The sequence below is a fragment of the Carassius auratus genome, unplaced genomic scaffold (assembly GCF_003368295.1).
Source record: "Carassius auratus strain Wakin unplaced genomic scaffold, ASM336829v1 scaf_tig00004255, whole genome shotgun sequence".
Classification (NCBI taxonomy): domain Eukaryota; kingdom Metazoa; phylum Chordata; class Actinopteri; order Cypriniformes; family Cyprinidae; genus Carassius; species Carassius auratus.
This window is the reverse complement of record NW_020523586.1, coordinates 124-22,872: the sequence shown is the minus strand read 5'-3', so window position 1 is coordinate 22,872 and position 22,749 is coordinate 124. Positions and strand designations below refer to the sequence as shown.

At 37.7% G+C, this 22,749-nt stretch overlaps 1 pseudogene; it reads left to right on the top strand.

Moving 5' to 3' along the window:
• LOC113070447 (rho guanine nucleotide exchange factor 28-like) overlaps positions 1–22,158 on the top strand; it is a 28,017-nt pseudogene extending 5,859 nt beyond the window's left edge.
• Positions 22,159–22,749: the final 591 nt, after the last annotated feature.

The following is a 22,749-nucleotide window of genomic DNA, read 5'->3' as shown; positions in this document are numbered from 1 at the left end:
AGTCCCTCGAGTTGCAGTGCGTGGAGGCCAGTGTGGATGTGTCAGATTTGGACAGACGGCTCTAACCAGCTTCGTATCTGCCCTGTCACCGAATCTATTAGTCTGACTGTGAAGAACAGCACACATATAAATGCACAGCACAGTATCCAGCTGTACAGAGAGAAGAGCCGAGAGCCAGATGCACTTGCAAGGGTGAGTCTGCATTGAACACAAACTTCAAGGAAACGCTTTCTTTTTTTCCTGTCTATAGTAGAGCTATATAAAGAATTTGGAAATCGCATGGTCATTGTTTGCAAAAGGAGGGACTGAGAAAAGACAGACAACAAAAACAGAGAGGATCAAATTATTTTTACCTAAATGTAGTGGTTATTTATAGCAATAAAGACAGAAGACGATAACTCCTAAGATGAGCCTTAACAGTCTGGTTTAAATTTTTTGACTTTCATTGTTAGTGACTCTCTATAAATCTTGGACATTGTTTCATCTCTGCCTAAAAAGCAGAGAAATACGGAAAAATAAGGAACAGAAAACTTTTTTTGCCTAAGCTTCACAATAAGCTTCTCTGATTATTTCTGCTTTTTGCTCTTATAAAGTTTTACCAGTTAAAAGGAAACTAATTAATTTCTGTGCCATTACAGAACATTATAGTAAAACTGATGACAGTTTTTTTTAGATTGCTTTCAAATACAAATTTCAAACACTGCCCCAATTTGCTGGTGATTCAAATCAAATGTCCATGGTTCAGCTGGTTAGCATAGACTTGTTAGCCTCTGCTGGTAAATGCTGTAAATGCATCATCTAGACCCCACTGACAGAAAATGATCTGTGTATTCTGAGTAAATATATGATATAATATTCATTTTATTATGGATTAAATATTTGACATGCTTACAATATGTTATGGAAGAGAATGTGTTTCAACTCTCCATGTGAAACAATCCCCTTTTGAAATGTACCTCTCAGCTGTCCACCCCCTCTTCATTTTTCATCATAAACCTCTGATAGCAGGTTAAAGGAGAATGATGTGTGAATCAGAGTTTTATGAGTCTATAAATGACTAAAGTCATGACTTTGGAAACTTTTATTGCAGTTTACAGTATCGTTTACAGATATTGCTTTGAGCAGCAGACTGGTATTTCTCATATAACAACTGCTGGCAGACAGAACAAGATTACTAGAGATTACAAGTGCTGTAACTCATGTACCTGTGATGCTTCTTTAAACTGTTTTTATAAGTAATTTGACATCGTTGAATAAGGAAATGTACTGTACCATTTAAAGGTTTAGGATTGGCTTTTAAATATTTTTAAAAGAAGTCTCTTATGCTCATGAAGACGACATTTATTTGATTAAAAATACAGTAAAAAAAAGTTATATTGTGAAAAAATATTTGTAACAATCCTCACATTTTTTTATTTGAATGTATTTTAAAATGTAATTTATTCCTTTCACTTTTTGATTTATTGCATCCTTGCAGAATAAAAGCATTAATTTCTTTAAAAAATCTTTCTGACTCCAAACTTTTGAATGTATTATATGTCCATTTAAAAATAAGATTTTTAAAATGCTTCGTTGACCTTGTGTTTTTTAGATTTCCAGAACATATGTGTATAAATCCATGGGAAAGCTTCAATGTTTAGTCAGATTAATTACACCCATTATGTGAATTATTCCCAAACCAAAAAGTTTGATCAGCAATCCACTTCATTCCAAACAGTTATTCCACTGATGTCAAATGCAAATGTGATTCTGTATCAGACCTGACGGTTTAATATGTTACAGGTGGGACGACTGAGTGAGCCGCCAGAAGAGAGCATACACAGATCTGATATATGTGACACAGGTAAGCCAGAGCTCATTTCTATGCATTTTACCCCAATACACACTAAAATGTCTGTCAGTTTTTTTTTTTTTTTTTTTTTACCCTTGTTAGCAATAATAAACTTAATCTGAACTATTAAAAAAAATTCAGCAACAGTCTGGGATTACACCTAATATTTATAGTTGTGGCTTTCTGGAAAGTAGATTTAAGCCGTGTGGTGGGAATTCAAACTCCACAAGATCATTTCTGGCCATATTGTCCATATTATTATTATTATTATTATTCACTTTATTTTAGTCCTCCTGTCTTGGGTTTATTTTATGACTAGTTTCTATATTTTGCTCTCGCCAAGGTCTTATCACGTTTCATCCTGCTGATGTGATAAATTTTCTTCTCTTCTGGCTCTCACTTAACCTCAATCCTCCTTCTGTTATTCCACTTTCTCTTTTTCTGTTTGTCTTTTGTTCCTTTCCCTCTTCTTGACCCCAGCTCTCCCCACACCCGACTTTCTCTCTCTCTCTCTCTCTCTCTCTCTCTCTCTCTGTCTGTCACTGTGAGTTAGGTCTGGCAGGGTTGTTAGAGTACATTGGGTGAATTTGGCTCAGTCAGGAGGACATTGTGGTAGAATGTGGGATGAGGAGTACACATACACTAATACACACACATACACAGAGCAGGCTTTGTGAGGGACCTCCGGCTGGTTTCCCAAACATGTCCAGTATGAGGAGACACATTCCTCCTGGGTGGGTCGAGAGACAGAGACACTAAATGTTTGGGAGGGGTAAGAGAGGGCAAAATGAGAGAAAAAATCAGCCTATAGTTTGACAGATCAAGAAGGAACGGCGTGATGTAAATGCTGTAAAGAGACACAGAGAGATTGCCAGCTTGTTGTGTTGACAGCAGGAACTCAGGGTTCAGTCTCTGTGACCCTGTGAACTTAATGTGAAGAAACTTCCTGTCACCGCTTACCCTTTTGATAGGTGTCTTGGTTTTCCAGCAGAAAGGCTTGTTTGTGCTCAAGTTGGCAATTGTGTACAAGTGGAAATCTGTTTTTGTGTTGTATTTGTTTTTTTCTGCTCCTCAGATTTGAACAGCCAGCTGAGAATCGAGGATGAAGCCCTGGTGGATAGTGTGAGTGGAGTTATTTTTGTGTGTGAGTGTGTCTCAGTCAATTCCTGGAATCAGAAACACGATAATAGATCACTTAGTCTTCTTCAGACCTGCCATATGTGTGTTTTTCTGTTTGCTAATGGACAGATGTTTATGCCCGTGTTCTTATTTCGGTCTGTTTTCCTTCTTGAAAAGGGCTGAATTGTGGTGTATGAGTGTGTTTTTCTCGTCTTGTTTGTCAGGTCTTTGAAGAACAGCTTGTTCTCTGTCTGGATGAAGAGGACGAAGATCTAAACACATTTAACTCAGGTATACATGCCATGCGTGCATCCAAGAATAGTTCTATTTTCCACAAAAATATTATTCAACACAACTGTTTTAAACACTGATAATAATGTTGAACAGCAAAACGGTAGATTAGAATGATTTCTGAAGGTTTATGTGACCCTGAAGACTGAAAATTTAGTTTTGCCATCACTGGAATAAATTACATTTTAAAATATATTAAAATAAATATCAGTTATTATAAATTTTAATAAAATGTCACTATATTGCTGTTTTCCCTGTATTTTTTAACAAACAAATGCACAAAAGTAAAAAAAAAAAAAAAAAAATTCTGGTCAAATGTGAATTATGCACTTTTCACTAAAACTCTGTTTATAATAACTGAAGCTGTTTACACTGCAAAATCAGTCTTTTGCGTCTGTTCTTTAATTTATTGTTTATGCTGATAAGAGCATTTGTGAATAGAGATTCAGAACTAGTCAATGAGTACAGTACAGACCAACAGTTTGGACACACCTTTTCATTCAAAGAGTTTTCTTTATTTTCGTGACTATGAAAGTGTGAAACAACTGAAAATATGTCATATTGTAGGTTCTTCAAAGTAGCCACCTTTTGCTTTGATTACTGCTTTGCACACTCTTGGCATTCTCTTGATGAGCTTCAAGAGGTAGTCACCTGAAATGGTCTTCCAACAGTCTTGAAGGAGTCCCCCGAGAGATGCTTAGCACTTGTTGGCCCTTTTGCCTTCTGTCTGCGGTCCAGCTCACCCCTAAACCATCTCGATTGGGTTCAGGTCCGGTGACTGTGGAGGCCAGGTCATCTGGCGCAGCACCCCATCACTCTCTCTCCTTCTTGGTCAAATAGCCCTTGATGCCTTCAGTGTGACTCTACAATTTTCATAGTCATGAAAATAAAGAAAACTCTTTGAATGAGAAGGTGTGTCCAAACTTTTGGTCTGTACTGTATGTGCACATAACAGTTCTTCGTAGTGACGTATCAAAATTGCTCAACGCTGCTTAAAAAATAAATTTGATGCAACGTATTAAAGCAAATGTACAATTAAAGCAAGTAAATGTAATGCTACAATCAACACTTTTCATTCATTTCACATTGCACTTTAATCATAACAGTCGTAATAGATCTAGTAACCACAACTACAAAGGTATAACTTCTATGAAATTAAATTGAATGGATAGCTGTGGAATCGTTAATCGCAGGTGTTCAACTAATGAAGATCTTCAATGTAGACAAACAGTAGCATTTGCAGGTTTGGTTTCAATTAAGTGTAGATGAACAAATCATTCAAACAGATCCATGAACCAATTCAGACCATTTTGCCAACATGTTTGATCAAAGGCCTTGAACAGAATCAGTGTAGCAAAGTTAAAGTACCCACTTTTATATTTACTCTTTACTTGAATACATTTACTCAAGTAAATGGATTAAATGTACTTTGTTACTACCCACCTCTGCCTATGAAGTTCTTATATTTAAACATCAACAAGGAAATCTGATGTTGACTGCTGTTGCTTTGTGTTGCATGCATAAGAGGGGCTTATTGAATATGCAAAAGCCATGAATTTTCTTATTGGGCTGATGTTAACTCAATTTACTTCAGTGCAGTTGCATCCGTTTTTCACTTTAATTTAAAGGACTCTTTTTGGTTAGAGCAAAATCGTGTTCATTCAAAACAGACATCTTGTGTTTTTAAACATACTCTGTGTATTACAAGGACAATTACAAAGTAGGAGGCACTGGCAACTGAACATTACCATCTAAATGAAATTGTGCAGACCTTCTGTTCAGTTTTCATTGAATAGTTTCATGTTTTTGCTCAAGGGGAAAAAGCGTCTTCTGTATTGTAGGCACTGCTATTGCTCTTAAAGATCTGCTGTCCTTGGTTCAAAAACAACAATATATATATATATATATATATATATATATATATATATATATATAATATAATTGTTTTTTTTTTGTTTTGTTTTTTGGGACTTTTGGACGGGAGAATTGTTGCTCAGCAAAGGAATCCTCAAGGTGGAACTCTTTTCTTTTGCAATGGCTTTGGCCCCTTTAACCCAACCACCCACACAGACATGCACATTCACAGTTTCAACTGTAAAGTGGAGGCAGGAATGTTAACAAGCTTAGATTTTTGAACTTGCACAAAAGCTGACATTTAAGATGATGCTTTAAAATTGAGCCCATCCTACAGAACGTGTTCCTCATCTTAATACAGATGCTTTCACCGATTACCCAGTTACCTTGTTCATGAAGTAAATAATTCCCAAACAGCTCTATGTTTCGTATATTATTGGGGTCTTTGGACAGATTTGAATTTAGTTTGGTTAAACCTTGTTTTTTTGCCCATAACTTTTGGAAAGAAGTAGTACTTACACATGATAATGATTATAAAAGTATATTTTTATTGATATATATGACTATTTATTCATTCATACTCGCATACAGTATGCAACCCATTCTCTTCATTTGAGCTATACTGAACTATCATTCCCTTATTTCTCATTTTAAAACACAAACTCAGACTCTCACACAGAGACGGTTAGCCACTAACCACTCTGGAGGGAGGAGAGAGCTGGGGTTGGAGCCCAGATTTCATGAGAGACTGAAACCGTTACAGTCCACAGAAAAGAGCAGGCCGACTGGAAGCAAACCTTTTGGAGGTCTCTTTTTAAACTGAATGGACAATTCTGCTGTCAGAGAAATAAAGGAATAAGAGCACATACAAAAGGATCTAAGAAAAAAGGAACTAAATCCGACATTTTTGTGTGCTCACCTTCACCTATCAGGGGATCTGTTTTTATAAGGAGGATTTTCGAAGAAGCTGCACCCAGAATTATATAATTATTGAGTTGCTGCATGGTACCATTTAAAAAAATCCTAACCTGTAAAATAAAAGACTTTTGTTGGTTTTTGAGACCTTTGGTGAACTGAATGAGTCTGCTGTTTGGATTACTGGAGCACATGTTCCCGCTGAAGGATAGATCCATACACACACTGAGTGGTTCTCTAGCAGAGACTGAATGTCCACCACATGCAGAGAGTAATCCATCTCGTCTCAGACACACACACACACACAGACACACACACCTGGCTGTAACGCTGCTTTTGAAAAGTTCCTGGCTGGTTGTGACTTGGCTTTTTAGATGTAATGTGTGTCTTTGCATTTTAGCGGCTTTGATTTTGTCAATTGAGTCTCTGTCAGATTTGGTCTGTGCTGTTGATTTTAAGTAGGGTACTTTTTATATATAGTTGGATTTAATTTCAATGTTATGTTCACATAAATGTATATTTTACTATATACTATTACGATAATATTACTGATTATAGTTTATTTATTTATCATTAGCTATCAGCTCAGCATGACTAGTTTTGACTTGATTTTTTCAGTAATGTCATATTTTAAATAGAGATAAATTCATACTGCAGGATAGATTTCCTAGCAAAATGTCAGATGGAAAATTCTGACACTCACCCAGAATTTAGTCTTTGATTTATACAGCTGTTTATAAATTGTAGATCATGTTCTAGATTATGTTGTGGGCCACCACTCTGGAATTGGTTTGGGATTGTTATTAAAATTAATGAATGTGGGTTGCAAATCAGTTTGGTCCACCCTTTTACAGTTTTTGAGGCGATACATGACTCATTCCCGCCTTTGAGAAGTTGCATTAAAAATTGGATTGCTTTGCATCATGAATTTATGAAAGCTTAATTATTGTAATTTGTTCCACAGTGAAATTGCAGTTAGTTGTATTATTTGTTTATAAAGAGTAAGAGGTAGTGTGTGTCCTTTCGCATCCCGGGACCTTGTGGGGTTTTTATTAGCGTGTATGGTTAATGATTCCTAAACCTTGGCTGACCTTTCAGATTCCTACAGACACCTTCATTTGAAAATCCCACAGTCGTGCTCTCTCCCAGGTCCAGTTTGAGTTCTGACTCTGCCTGCAAGAAAGAAGTGGGAGTATAGAGAGTCGAGACTGAGCCCACCTTCTCCGATATACTCGCAAGCACTCGCAGACTCCTCTCCTCAATGCTTATCTGAGGAATCTGCATTTTTTAGAAAGGTGTTCTCAAACTCCTGACTAACTCCTTGGCGATTTTACTGTTATGTGTTTCTCAAAACGGAGCAGTTGAGGAAAATTAAAAACATGGACTCTGACTCAGACTCTCCGTTTAACTACTCGTGGCCATCCTTCCCAAAGATGAGAATTCGGAGACGGACATCAAAAGCAGGTAACTAGAGATGGTCTGCACGAATGATGCATGCAACAAAGACACTCAAGTACAACGCATGAAGAAATCACACATACACATCCTAGAAGTCTTTGATTGTCTCACACGACTTCAGTTTGTGTGTTTTTGTCCACTGTTTCTGGTCTGTGGTGCAGGGCAGAATTACAGGCTTAATTCAGCAATGAGTCAGAGCTCAAATAGCTGGTTTTGGTTCTGTACAATGGGACTTTCAAGCCAGGCTTGCAGTGAGATGTTTTTGATAGGACATTACAGTGGTTGTTCTGCTGCTGGTGGTTTTTCAAATATCACCTCAGAAATGTGTATGGTCATCCTGACCGAAAATGCTGTAGTCAAAGGAAGGATAAAAGAAAGCTGCCAAATTAAGTGAGTCATCATTAATCATTTGAAAGAGAACTGCATTATCCAGTTATTGTGATCGTATTACAGATGTTTTAGATCTGCTTTTGAGTTGATGGGAATTCAGCACACGTGAGTCCTGCGTTTGGGTTTCCTTCAGACGTGTGATTCACCAAGTATCTGAATGAATAAAGTCTGTGTGTGTGTGTGTGTGTGTGTGTGTGTTTGTGAAGTTGACGTCAGTATCTGGTTTTTCCGTTACTGTTGGAAGGCCTTCACATGCATCCTTTATTAAGGGGTTCCCCGGCAAGTTATCGGAATAAATTTTTACCAAGACACACACACAACTGATTATATGCCAAAATATACAGATCTTTCCATTGAAAATGTAATGTTGGTGTTTTTGTGTTTATTTGACCGTGTCGGTTGAGGTTTTTGTCATGTGAACGGATAGGTGTCTGTGTTTGTACACCGGAGCTGTAAATGTTGTTATAAGTGTGTGTGTGTGTGTGAGAAAGAAGAAACAGACATTCAGCCTGTTTTCTTTACACACTGCAGCACTTTAACTGCATTGGGACCACTAATTTTGTTTGTGTGTGCCCAGAAGATAATTTATTTTTCAACGGTTTCTTTTTCATAGTTTAGGATGTATTAATGGAGTTCTCTGTTATTTAAGTTAGTAGCAGATTCGCTTAGATAATTGCTTACTTTTTTAAAATTTCTCATTTCTAATTATTATTTCTTATTCATATTTATTATCATCTTTATTTAAGTCTTCAATGTCACATTATACTTCAGAAATCATTCTAATATACTGATTTGGTTCTCATTAAGCATTTCTAGTAAGTAAGTTAACAGCCTTTTTTTGAAATATAAATCTATAATGTTACATATTTCTTTATACTCACTTTTGATAAATGTGATGTGTCCTTGCTGAATATGGACAGCAGATGTAATTTAGCTTTGTACCTAATTCTAGGGTGGTTTTTGACTGTCTGGTGTCTCTGTTAAATGACAAATAAATACAAATAATAAATGTATTTATTTATTTATAAAAAAAAAAAAATTAGTTGGATCTCACTGCAATATAAATGCAGTGTCTGTATATAGAGTTAACTGTGCAAAAGCCTTCCTGAAAATGAAACAGGAAATGTACTGGCCATAAAGAGACCATTTTCTGTTTTACTGGTTTCTTCTGCCATCTTGGCATTCAGAGATTATCAAAATACTTGAGCACACACATGCACACAAAAGTTTCCCAACGGAACAAAGGCAGCAGGCTGTAAAATGGCAGCTGATATTTACATTATTGTTTTGATTAGCTAACTTTTAAATATCACTGACACTGCATTTCCATCCTGTTGTATTGGCACACACATCAATCTGACAGCGTGTTTTGTTTTGACAGAGAAGCTGTGTTCCTCTCCTGGCTCCTGCACTCCATTTCACCTTCATTCCTCAGACGCTGCTGCCGTCAGACTCACAGCCATGCTCAGAGGCTCCGCTAAGGTCAGACGCCACACATATCGCTGCTCCTACAAATCAGCTCACTCAGTATGCCAGATCTGCAGACACTCAGCTGAAACATCTTTCATCCAAATCCCATCTCCTCCCTTCATTTACTGCCTTTATCCTGTGATTGATCTCTGTGAAAGTCTTAGGGAAAGTCTTTATTTGATTTTGAAACGTTGTGGCCTGGATCTCAAACCACAGCCCTTCTGCTGCCACAAAAGGCTTTAGTTTGACATTATTAAAGACATGCTGCTATGCTTTTATGAGACATCAGGCCTTGTGTGTAAATTCTTAGAACCCTGTGGCAAAAGAACCGTTTTAATTGAGTCTGACTGTGTTAAAGGGATAGCTCACTCAAAAATGAAAATCATCATAATTTACTTCCAAACATGTATGATTTTATTTCATCCATTTCAGACAGAAGAAGATATTTTTTAAAATGTGCAATGAAAGTCAGTGGGGACCACTAATGTTTTGGACCTAAAAAATAAAATAAAAATCGTGTGAACTAACCCTGTTCCTTCTTGTTGCTTAATACTTCTTCTACTTATATATTTGTATAGCATGTACACATATTGCACATGTAAAAATTTTTCTTTGTGTTCTCTTCTGATGTAGGACAGTGACCTCAATATGAAGTACGCTGTTTCCGGTGTCACAGAGGACAGCTCTGGGACAGATAGTGGTGTGTGGCGAATGTCAGATACGGGGGTCTTGTCACCAGGGACTGTAGATATCCCTCCGGCTGTTAAAGATGATGAAGGGCAGAGAGGACGGCAACATGCTTCTCATTCTTTCTCTCCCACCTCCCCTGCGGGACTGATGCTGGAAAGACTCATGCGTGCCACACGACCTGCTGAATTGACATATAACAGCTCAAGCTCACCTACAGAGTCATGTGACCTAAGGTAAGCATGCTAACATCGATGTTTTGTTCTGACAGTCATTTTGACACTTTACATTTTATATGCCATGCAAAAGTTTGGGGTCGGTAAGGTTATTTTTTTTTTTTTGGATTTTGAAAAAAGTATATTATGCTTACCAAGGATGCATGTATTTGATCATAAATACAGACAAAAACACTTCTCTTCAAAATACATTTAATTTGCTTAATTTTAGCAGACATCACTCCAGTGTTCAATGTCACATGATCCTTCAGAAATCATTCTAATGTGCTGATGTGGTGTTCAAGAAACATTTAGTTATTATTAGCAATATTGAAAACAGTAAAAAAGTTTAATGCATTCTTGCAAAAAAAAAAAAAGGGCTCAATTTATGAAAATAAAAAAAAATTACCAACCCCAAACTATTGAATATTAGTTTACGTCCTCGGTTTATACTTGAAGTAGCCACATCAGGCACATGCCAACATGGATGGGTTGCATGACATGAACAAATAATTCATACATTAGTTGCAAGTTTACTGACATGTTGTATAAAAATGGTTTCTTTTGTGTTGACCACATGTGTTTTTGCGCAATGAATTCTTGGCTGCCGAGAGCATGGACCCAACAGTCTGATGAATTTCATTGTTTGGAAAACATTTTAAGGACATTTCGTTTACTTGGGTACAATAACACATTTTTACTCTATTGGGCACCACTTTCTTTCTGAAGCAAAGACTTCTGCAGTAGAAGAACTGTGAAATCAGACAAGCAAACAAAAACAAACCCAGGGCAAACTGACAAGTTACCTGGCCCTGTTTTGCTGAATGCATTTGCCTTGTAAAGCAGGAATGCAGTTGTTATGCATAAACCCAGAATCAATTTGAAAAATGTTTCCATGATTTAGAAACATTTGCCTTTTTGTGGGATTTCAGCATAGTTGGTGGCACACACAAAATGTATGAATTATTTACAAAGCACAAGTGCAGCTCGTCTTACTCACAGTGGTTGTTGAGAATTCTTAGAAGTCCAATCCTCTCTCTAAGCCCGAGTCTGGTGGCCTTGGAAATGGACAGCGAGGAGGACGATGATGATGATATTTTAATGAAGAAGCCCCTCCCCAGCTACAGCTGGAGCTCAAAAGCAGCCCAGATGAACGGATTATGTTTAAGCCCGCCCCTGATCTTACCTGCACACGTTCTCACTCCGCCTCCTCTGCCTGTAACCCCACCCCTGCAAAGGTATCGCACTTATATTCCCTTTTCTCAACAGTGAGGCAAACTGCACAAATACAGATATCTGACTACAGATACTACACATGATCATTATTACTACATTTTTGAGCACTGTGAAATGGAAGCTGAGTGAAAATGTCCATTGTTTATTTTTCAGGATATTGAGCAGGGCATCCGTCTTCGTTCATATTCCTACACCTCGCCCAAAATCAGCCTGCTGCCTCCACGATTCAGTAGGGATGCCCACCCTCCACCTACTGACCTCAACCAGGGTCAGAACCTCTTACCTTTCTCCATCCACCTCTCAATTTACTTGCATTATGTCCCAAATGATATGTGCTTTTGCCAAGGTTAGTGTTTAGTGTTACAGGGACAGATGACAGGAAGTAGAGTCAAATGTGAAAAAAAGTAATCAAGTTGCTTGGGTAGATTATTCTATTTTTACATACAGGTAATAAGTGAGTGAAGTGAAGTGAAGTGACATTCAGCCAAGTATGGTGACCCATACTCAGAATTTGTGCTCTGCATTAAACCCATCCGAAATGCACACACACAGAGCAGTGAACACACACACACACACTGTGAGCACACACCCGGAGCAGTGGGCAGCCATTTATGCTGCGGCGCCCGGGGAGCAGTTGGGGGTTCGATGCCTTGCTCAAGGGCACCTAAGTCGTGGTATTGAAGGTGGAGAGAGAGCTGTTCATGCACTCCCCCCACCCACAATTCCGTCCGGCCTGAGACTAGCACTCACAACCCTTCGATTGGGAGTCCAACCCTCTAACCATTAGGCCACGACTTCCCTTAATAATAAAACTAGATAATCACAGGGCCTAAACAAAAAGTATCAAGTTTCTGAAAACATCTGTTTTTTCTTTGTTTGTCTTTTTCTTAAGGCTGAGAGTGACTGAGCATAGTCATAACATCTCTTATATTTCCTGTCTAGTCTGTTTTAAGCATGATGAGCTTTTAAGGGATGAAAGGATTTTATACTCACTGAAAACTGAATATTTTCTTTTTATTTAGTTTTTTGTAGCAAGATCAGAACATTTATTTATATATGACCTGTTTGACACTGTGAATGTAAGCATGTGTGAATGTAAGTGGATATTTATGTTAGCGCCTACTAAATTTTTTTTTTTTTTTAATTGATAGCCTGAATCTGTAAGCCTGTAAGTTGCTTTGGATAAAAGCGTCTGCTAAATGCATAAATTTTATTTTATTTAATTTTACTGGTTAAAGCATTCACAGTGTATTGTGCAGTAAATCAGAACCTAGATCATTTGTGTTTTTTTTGTGTTGTTTGTGTCCTGTTCTGTGTAGATTAATTTCCATTTGGATGTAAATCAAGTAAATATTATATTTAATGATGTTTAAGTTCACATACACTCCCAATTACAAACACTCCCAATAATGATTTTTTATATTGTCAATGGAAAAGCAGAACACAGTGCTGTTATAGTCACGATTGTGCCTTGATTGTGCACTCAGGGTCCCCGCGGGTCCTTAAAAAGTCTTGAAATGTCTTAAATACAATTTTCGATTTTTAAGGTCTTAAAATGTCTTGAATCCTGGAATTTTCCATATGAATGTCTTAAATTTCATGTGGGATCTTAAATTTCATGTCCGACTCGTCATTTTTATTTATTTTTTCAACCGCAATTTGACCAGCGCAACATTTGGGGGCAGCACTTCGTGGGTGCAACCTGCATCATTCCATAGGTGACATACGAGTAAGTGATTGATGAACGCGTTGCGTTGATGGTTCGCCACCACGGCAGTTTGAGAAATCGCAAGCATGGGCAAAGACGATAAAGCTGTGGACAAGACCACGATTGTCAGGTCTCGCTATCTTGGTTCTCAGTTTTTGAGCCCCTCAACGGCAGAAGACTTGCTGGAGCACTTTAAGGTAAGACTCTAAAAGTAACATTTAAAATTATTTGAATATGTTAAAATGCTTCATGTGTTTTTGTTATTTCCTAATGAATATTTGGGACAATATATCGATGCGTCACAATTCTTGGATTGATTTAATTTTTTTCCGAATGCGTTGCGAATTGATTCTGAGCTTAGTTTTTGCAGATGGCGCTCTAGGCTAGTTTGTAACCGAGCACTCAAATGCTCACGACGAAGAGCGCTCGTGCGTTCTGCTGAGTCTGATTATGTAATTGATATATTGCTTTTATGACGCGAGATTAATGTAAATGCCCCACTGCAAACACCCTTGTACTTCGCTTCAACCTTTTCGAACTTTATTAATTATTATTTTATAGTAGGTTCAAGTGGTGTGTGTAAGGCATATAAATCACGCAGTGGCATCTGCTGTTAAAAACTAAACTAAGAATCGATTCGAGAGAGAATCGAAATGCATTCAGAAAAATTGGAATCGATCCAGAATAATTTCTCGATTCAAAATGCATCGATATATTGTCCCAGCCAATCAGTTAAAAAAATGTTGTGGGTGGGTGACATCTAGGCATAGGACTACTGCATTATGGATGGAAGGCAGTGCTGTAAATAACTTTATTGTATAAAGCATTCAATATGCATTATGCTTCTTGCATATTTTTTATGTTAAAAGTAAAATTGAATTGAATTAAATAATGTAGCCCAGTTCATAATTAGACTCCAAATAATTGTGCTTCTCAATTTTAGGTTAACAACGTTGACACTGAACCCTATCAGATAGGCCCAATTTGTGAGCATTCACTATTATGGCTAAACTTGTTTCTCAAACATTTTTTCTTTCAAATCAAGGACCACTTAGCCAATTAAAAAAAAAAAAAAAAAACTTGACATATTTGGCTTAATGATCATCCCTAATGCATGTAAAAATGCAGGCCATTTTAGTCTTCTGAAACCATGGCTAACTTCACCTGCTAATAATGTGCATGATTAGAAAACAAGTCATGAGAAGTGAATTGGAAATGTTCAACGGTGTCACAGTCCATGTCAGTCATTTTTGGTTGATGACTTTTGCTCACAGACCTCTTTGGTAATCTGGCATACCTCCAGTGGTCCCCAGTTTGAGAATCACTACTTTAGACAAACCATCTAATCTGAGTGAACATGAATGAAAATGTTATCATTCTTGAGGTGGACTTTGTTTTGATTTTATTTTTTTATAATTTCAGGAGGGCACCAAGGAACTTAATTTAAGGAACATGCTTTCTGTGTCAATGGATGGACCCACAGTAAATTGGAAAGTCATGGATTTCCTACAACTGGAACATGCAATAAATTTCTGATCCTGATCTTTCCTACAATTGTCTGTCATTCATTAGGTCTATGCATAGATTATTGAATGTGCTTGCATTTATCTGGTCTGAAATGACATAGAAAACACTAATCAGACCCTGAACAACATTTTCTTGGGGGAGAACCCCTAAACCCAGCTCAAGGCTATTAGGCAGCAACATTTAACCATAATTTAGATCAAGTATGATGAAATGGGCTTTTGTAATGTCCTGGGGCTGTCTTCCATGTCTTTTTCAAACTGCTATGAGGGGCCAGAATTTAGAAATTACCTGAAGTACCTTAAAGGCTGATAGTTTAAACATAGTCAACCATGTCAGGGTTGTAAGGTCAATCAGCACTCGGTATAAAAGTTTCCGCGCCCCTTTGACCTGTCTTGAGCGTGGTTGTGATGTGTTGTGCCACACTAATGCTTCGCCACATCAATCTGTGTTGTCGGACTGAACATTTTCCTTTTTTTTTGTTTTGTTTAGATGAAGTCTTAAATTTACCTTTTAGAGGACTTAAAAAGGTCTTAAAAGTCATTAAATTTGCTGTTAAAAAATGTGAAGATACCCTGTGCACTGCTTACATATACAGTGTGAAACAAGCCTACTTTCTTACTGTGTGATGGATATTAAGCTAAAATTGACAGTATTTCGCTCATGATCTCCTTTTTATCAGTTGTTTTATCTTTTTATAAAGGCTGTAACTACAAATTTTAGCCTGTTTGTAATTCCCCTCGGATGATCTGCATTCATTAACATCCAGTGAGTCAGAGTATCTCCCAATAATTGCCAGTGTCTGTGGTAGTTAACGATGCTGAATGCCATTCGGCAGCATAATCAAGCATGTTCTATTCTATTCTTCCAAAGCTGTTTAGTAGATTATTAATGTTTATAGGAAAATTCTGAAGATATTCCTTTCTAGTTCTAATGTCTGTAAAGTAATTTATGGACACCCACATAATAGCTGTACATAATAACCTCTACACTTGATCATGGGTTGGATTTTGCACTTGATTACTAACAAAAATGTAGTGAACAGACACACTACTAACAAATATCCCCCAAACCAAGTAGTTAGTTAATATAGATTGCTTTTTTTGGGCATCATCCCTGCTGGAAACACCAATTTAAGATTGTAATTGTGTTTTTTGGTACATGGTTGTGGGACTAAACTGTTCTGAAGCTTGTTTAGCTGTCATGGATCAGCAATCCATCTCCTACATCGTCTGACAAGCTTCATATGGTCCGCTGGTAGTCCACCCGACGATGAACTTAGAATGACCAGCTATGACCAGTTAACCACCTACCATGTTCCAAAACACAGCTGCACGCTTGAGTTGAATTTTCTAGCAGGGGCAGGCATGTTTGAATGTTTGGTTTTGAGACCGATGATCCAGACATCATTAATAGAGGAACCAATCATCAAATCACCTAGTTTTTTTTTTTTTTTTGGTTCTTTCTGCTATAACATTTCATAATTTATAAAAATCCTTCCATTCAAAACCAGCACAGTCTGTATGTGTAGAGTAGTGGCGGGCTGTAGTGAGTGTCATGTCCGCTGTGTCCTGTAGATGGCGCCCTCTCCAGCAGCAGTGGCAGCAGGTCTCTACTACAGGCACTGTCTCTGTCTAAATCTCTGTCTCTGCTCAACCCTGTTAGTAAGTACGGCCACGCCTGCTCGCCTGCTCGCCTGCTCACCCGCTCACCCGCCTCTTATGCCGCACGCTGCTAACAACATAGCGCAATACTTCTGCTGCTGAAAGCACTCTGTGTTTAATGTGGGAGAAGGTGATTTCTAAGAATGGATGGGTTTTGTGTTTGTATAGTGTGTCAGTGTTATTTTATTATTATTTATATAAAATCTCAATATTTTTAATTTGCCTTTTGTTTTTCATACTTTATATCTTTGCTTTTTTTGTTTTTTTTGCTATTTTTTTTTACATTTCAGTAATTTTGGTACTTCTGCTCAGGCTTTTTAAGTTTACATTTTCATCTAATATTTATATTTTATTTTATGTCAGATTTGTTTAAATGATCTAAAAAAAATGTGTTTTTGTTAACGATAACATCACAGGTCTGGTGTGTGTACAGTATGAGTGAAGTTGCAAATCTCCATGGCTTTGCTTGCTGGTTGTGGAAGCCTAATTGCAGTGCGTCTGCCTTCGACCTCAAGGGGTTTCATCATTATTTGATAAGATGTTGCTGGAAAGGAAGGATGGTGTCATCAGTCTGTAGATGAATGTTTATTATGTCTATAAGGAAACCTATTGTAAATTCTCAAATTCGTTTCTTTCAGTGTTTCAAAAGCCAATAAAAAAAGTGGTCTTGACAGAAGCAGTCTAAATTATACAGTTCTCTTTTCCACAGAACATCGTGCCTGCAGCACATCAGAGCAGCCTCAAGAGAAAAGGTAATCCAGTCCTCTAACAACCTCTCATCTCCTCTGATCCCAGTGTTAGATATTAACCAGAGAATAAAAATGTTGAGTACAATTCTACATGGATGCCAGGTGACAAGATGCTTTCTGTTGATTTTTGAAGCACGTGGCACCTTTTTCAGGTGTTAACCGTTCCAAAGTGAATGCTGTTTGATAGTGTTGTTTCTGTTTAATGAGCAAAAATATTTATGTAAATGGACACATAGATATGAATGCAGTAGTTGGTGACTGCCATACAGTATGTCATATTGCAGCTCATATCATCGTCATCCATATCTTTCAACTTATTTCCCTGCATTGTTTTTTTCTTAATGTTTTTTTTTACAGCAAAGCACAATAGCGCCCTCCAGAGACAGTCTGTGTGTGTGTGGAGTGTGGATACTTTACAATGTAAATGTATGTATCTGTTGTGTGTATGAACACTCAGAGTGCTGTACTGTACCTCTGTAGGGAGTTAAGGTTTCGTAGACGTGCTCAGTCAGCCGACGATGAGACCAGCGCAGAGCTGGCCAGCTCCCTCCAACACCTCACGCTGTCCGAATTCCTCAAAGAGTATGTCAATACAGAGTAGCCCCAAAACACCAGCAACACCCTTGGCATGATCGTCTTAATAACCTAACCAGAATGCACTGTCACCCACGGGCATGAAATCAAATCTAATGCTTCTTAACCTTTGTGAAATAACTCTAAATGATGCTTTCACTTCACGGTGTTGACACTAAAATATGTAATAACACTGTTTGTGTACCTAACTGTGGTCCTTGTCTCACAACTCACCTCCCACCAAGCAAAGATTTCTAATCAAGAATGTTTGAAATGCAGAGAATGTCCGCACTGCTCAGGTGGTATGTCCTAGTTATGGCACGGAGGCTGATGACTAATTATTAATTTTCCTGTTGTCAGGAAAAGAATGCATGACTTAGCCTGAAACAAATGCATTGATGAAACCGCTTCACTGCATCACGGTCTGAAAATAAAAGTTGTATTGTCATTAAACACTCACTGGATAGGCATGCGTTTGTGTTTATAATGCACAGGTGATTAATATAAGCGGGCTTTTGTGTTTCAGGATCGAGGAAGAGGAATGGGACAAATATATCATCCCTTCCAAAACCGAGTCAGAAAAATACAAAGTCAGCCGCACATTCAGCTTTATAAAGAGCCGGATGTATAGCACTCGCAACAAGAACAAGGTAAACATACGTGTTATGTATACTGTAATTATATTTATACACTGCTTTTAAAACTTTAGGAGTGAGGGAGGTAAGCAAGGATGACCGTAAAGCTATTTATGATGCTACAAAAGATTTCTCTATCAAATAAATGCTGTTATTTTCAAACATTTTTTAAGCACATTCATTAAAGAATCCTGAAATAAGTGTTGCAGTTTTTACATAAATATTAAAAAGCATTGATGATATGAAGAAATGTTACTTGGGGGGGAAAAATGCATTATAATATTACATAAAAGCAATATGTTAAAATATCAAACATTGGTTTATAGTCTTAAAATTTCTGTTATACAATACATATTATTTTATACAATTCTTTTTTTCTTCAAAAACTGAACTGAACTATTTCCCGCGTTTTGCACAAAATATTGTTTAATAGCCATTCAAGGTGAATGAAAGAGAGATTGGGGTAAAGAATGATTGTTACAACCAGAGGTGTCTCTTTTAATCATTAAACCTTCATTTGACTGTAACTGTTTTACCAGCAGCAAACTCTCCCGTGGCTTTTTTTTGTCACACAAGCATGTCAGACTAACTTAACAAGCAGAAAACATGTAGTGATCAAAATGTTGAGTGTAATGTGCAGTCATGGCAGGTGGTGATGTGGACTGTGAGAGATCTAATGGCTTTCCCTCGGTTCTTTAAGGGGAAAGGAAAAGAGAGAGAGACCAAAGACAAGCAGGTCAATGGACACCAGTTCACAGCGGGATCTGTCCTGGGGTCGACACTTTGTGAGATCTGCGGCAAGCCAGCCCTTGGGAAAGAGGTCCTCCACTGCACACGTGAGTTCGTTTAATTTGAAACCGATATTTTAAATAATAAAACTGTCATAGTTGTAACTTTAAAAGATGTACTGTTTCTCGTAAGAAGCAGGTATATAATGAGTCATTTCATTTTTGTCTATTTTTGAAAATTAGTTCTTGGAAGTTTGTCAGGTGTAGTGTAATAGGTGTTTTTCTGTATTATATATTTATGTTGTTTCTTTGGATTTGTTTGTTTCTCTTGACTCCTAGACTGTGCAGTGAGTGTCCATAAGGGCTGTAAGGACTCATCTACGCCATGCCTGAAGGTGGACAGTGCTTGCGTTTGCACTTCTGTTTTTTTCTCAGCATCTAAGTCTGATAGATTGCCTAAGATTAATATTTAAACACAAAGTAGGCTCTGTGATGAGTCTGATTGTTACAAAACAGAACACTGGTAATCAGTGTAACAATCATGGAAGTAATATAAGTTAAAAAAATTAATTTAATAATACTTTTTTTTTTTTTTTTACAGAAACCTCAAGATAAATCTTCTGTTATGACAGTAAAAAGCAGGACAGCCTCCCTTCCTCAAAGTGAGTTTTACCAGCTTTATAAAACATGTGAAGGAAAATCGGTATAACTCCCACTGTCATGTTGATTTATTTTTTTATGCAGTTACACTTTTGCCTTGGTTTTGTTCTCACCTTTTTGTCTGTCACCTTTAGATTTTATAGTGCGCGAAAGTTCCTCCTCGTCCTCTCTGATCCCCACCTCTGCCTCTCTTCCTGTGATGACATCACGAGACTCTGCTCCCCTTCCTTGCCCTCTGTCTAGAAGTGTGCCAGCAGTCACAGAAAGGTCCGAAACTCTTACTGTGTTGTATTATTCAACAAAAAGTATCTAGATAAATGAACCCTATATGGTAATGCCCAATAAATGATCTGTACAATCTCAAATATATACCACAAATCAACTCTGCAAATTAATTTTTTTTTTTTTTTTGATACTGTTGTGATATTACATATTTAAAATAATATCAGTTGAAAGGTGCATTTAGTCCAAAATTAACTGCTGCTTATTTATTTTCAGTTTGACAGTTTCAGACATAATATGGATGTTTATGTAGTCTTAACACACCACAAAAGAATTTAAGCTAACTATATTTTATGATTTTTATTTCCTCTGTAAATGGTGAATAATTGCTTCTACTTGACTTTAACTGTTTGGATAATCAGTGGGTGCCCGGAGTTTGTATTTGTTGAGTGCTTATGGTTCCTTAGTGTTCTAATTAACATTTATGACATTTTTTCCTGTCAGGCTTAGTGGTAGCCCAGAGGCAGATAGTGACGCCCCCCTGTGGCGGAACCACATCCAATCAGAGGAGCTCCTCCAAACCATGGAGTCCTCAACATCCACTGATTCCTCGCTTATTGAAGGTCAAACAGGTGGACTTTTAATGAAGGAAATCGCCAGTGAAATAACTCCAACTGCACATACATAAAACACAACAATTAACAATTTTGTCTGTTCCACATTTCCATAGACTCTGTAGATTCCCCCATACAGAATGAGCTGGTAATGAATGCTGCTGATTTGGAGGTGGAGTCATGGAGCTTAGCGGTGGAGCCCCAGTTCTGTAAGATGCAAGAAAAACGCATCATCAAGAGACAGGATGTCATTTACGGTCAGCTAGAACTCACTCAAAATAGTTTTGTTCGATTAAGTTCTGTACATCATTTGATAGTATTATGTTCTCTTGGTCTTTCTCAGAGTTCATGCAGACTGAGCGCCACCACGTACAGACGCTCATGATAATGGCGGAGGTCTTCAGGCGGGGAATGCGGGAGGAAGTCGGGCTGGATGTGGACACTATTGGTCGGATTTTCCCTTGCTTAGATGAGCTGCTTCTCCTCCACCGTGACTTCCTGTCAGCGATGAGGGAACGGAGACAAAGCAGCATTCAGCCCAACAGCAGCAAGAACTACCTCATCCACCGTGTGGGTGACATTTTTCTGCAACAGGTACACAGTTATAGTTGTTGTATATATGTCTTTATGAGTGCACAATTGAAAATTCAGTGTCCTGATCAATTTAATTGTAACACTTTATAATAAGTTATACCTTATTGTAAATTGTTGCAGTTAAATTTATAAGTTTGCATTTGTTAATTTTAGTTGCATTTACTAGCTATGAGCCAATACATTTGCAATAATATTTGTTCATCTTTTTTAATGTTTGTTAATATAACTGTTCTTAGTTCATGTTAGCTCAGGTGCTGAAATTAACATTAAATACTTTCAAATCTTTTATTGTTAGTTTATATTAACTAATGTAGTTGACTCATTTTAACAAGTGAAACCTAATTGCAAGGTATTACCATTTAAGTGGATGTTATATCATGACCATGACTAAGCAGTTCATCCATTTGGAAGGTTCATGAGAAAAAGTTACAATGCCCATTCCACGAATAATTCATTTTTTGAGTCAAATATTTTTCAGTGAATCAGTTCACAAAACAGGTCTGGATAGCCATTTGTTATTGGTATCAGTATTATGTATATATAGAGTTCAGTACATCATAGGTGTGTGTCTGTGTTCATTGTAGTTCTCCCAGGAGAATGCAGACAAGATGAAGCAGGTGTATGGCGAGTTTTGCAGTCGTCACACAGACGCGGTCAGCTATTTCAAAGAGCTTCAGCAGCAGAATAAGAGATTTCAGCTCTTCATCAAAGTGAGAGCCAATCACTCGATGACCTGTATCAGTCACGTTTTTAATGTATTATGGATGCTTTGGGCAGCACTGAATTCTAGCTAATCTGATCTTTTTGGTTCCACAGCAACAGAGTAGCAAACTTGTTGGTAAAGAGGCGAGAAATCCCAGAATGCATTTTGTTAGTGACGCAGCGGATTACAAAGTATCCCGTCCTCCTGAAAGAATACTGCATTATACAGGGGTATTTTCCTCACCCACAGTACTTACTGTACATACACACAAAATCACATCCAAGCTCAAACGTATACTGTGTGTACACATTTGTTTAGACTCCATTTCTCTGGCTCTTTGTTTCAGAGGGCACAGAAGAACATGCTGACCTGTCTCGTGCACTAGTCCTGATCCGAGAGCTGATATCCGCTGTGGACCAGCGTGTGAGTCAGTACGAGCAGAACCAGAAGCTGAGTGAGGTCCTGGGCCGCATGGAGAACAAGTGCTCGACTAAACTCAAGAGCGGTTACACCTTCCGCAAGCAGGACATCACCAGTGGCAGGGCTCTGCTGCACCAGGGACCGCTGCTCTGGAAGACGGCCACGGGAAGACTGAAAGGTGAGAAAATGAACTGTCACAATATATTACACAGTAGTCAGTAGAAAGGACGTATGAACAGCCATTTGTTCTTGTGATTCTTATCTGGCTCGGTAGATGAAAGATCGGGTTACATTATTTGATTGTTCTGGTCATCCACAGATGTTCTGGCGTTTTTGCTGTCTGATTCGTTGGTGTTCCTTCAGGAGAAAGATCAGAAATACATCTTTGCTGCTGTGGTTGGTTTTTTGAGATACTATGCATTTTCATCTTCATAAAGCATATATATCAAATAATGGTGCTCTATTGTAATGTATGAATTTTCAGCAGCC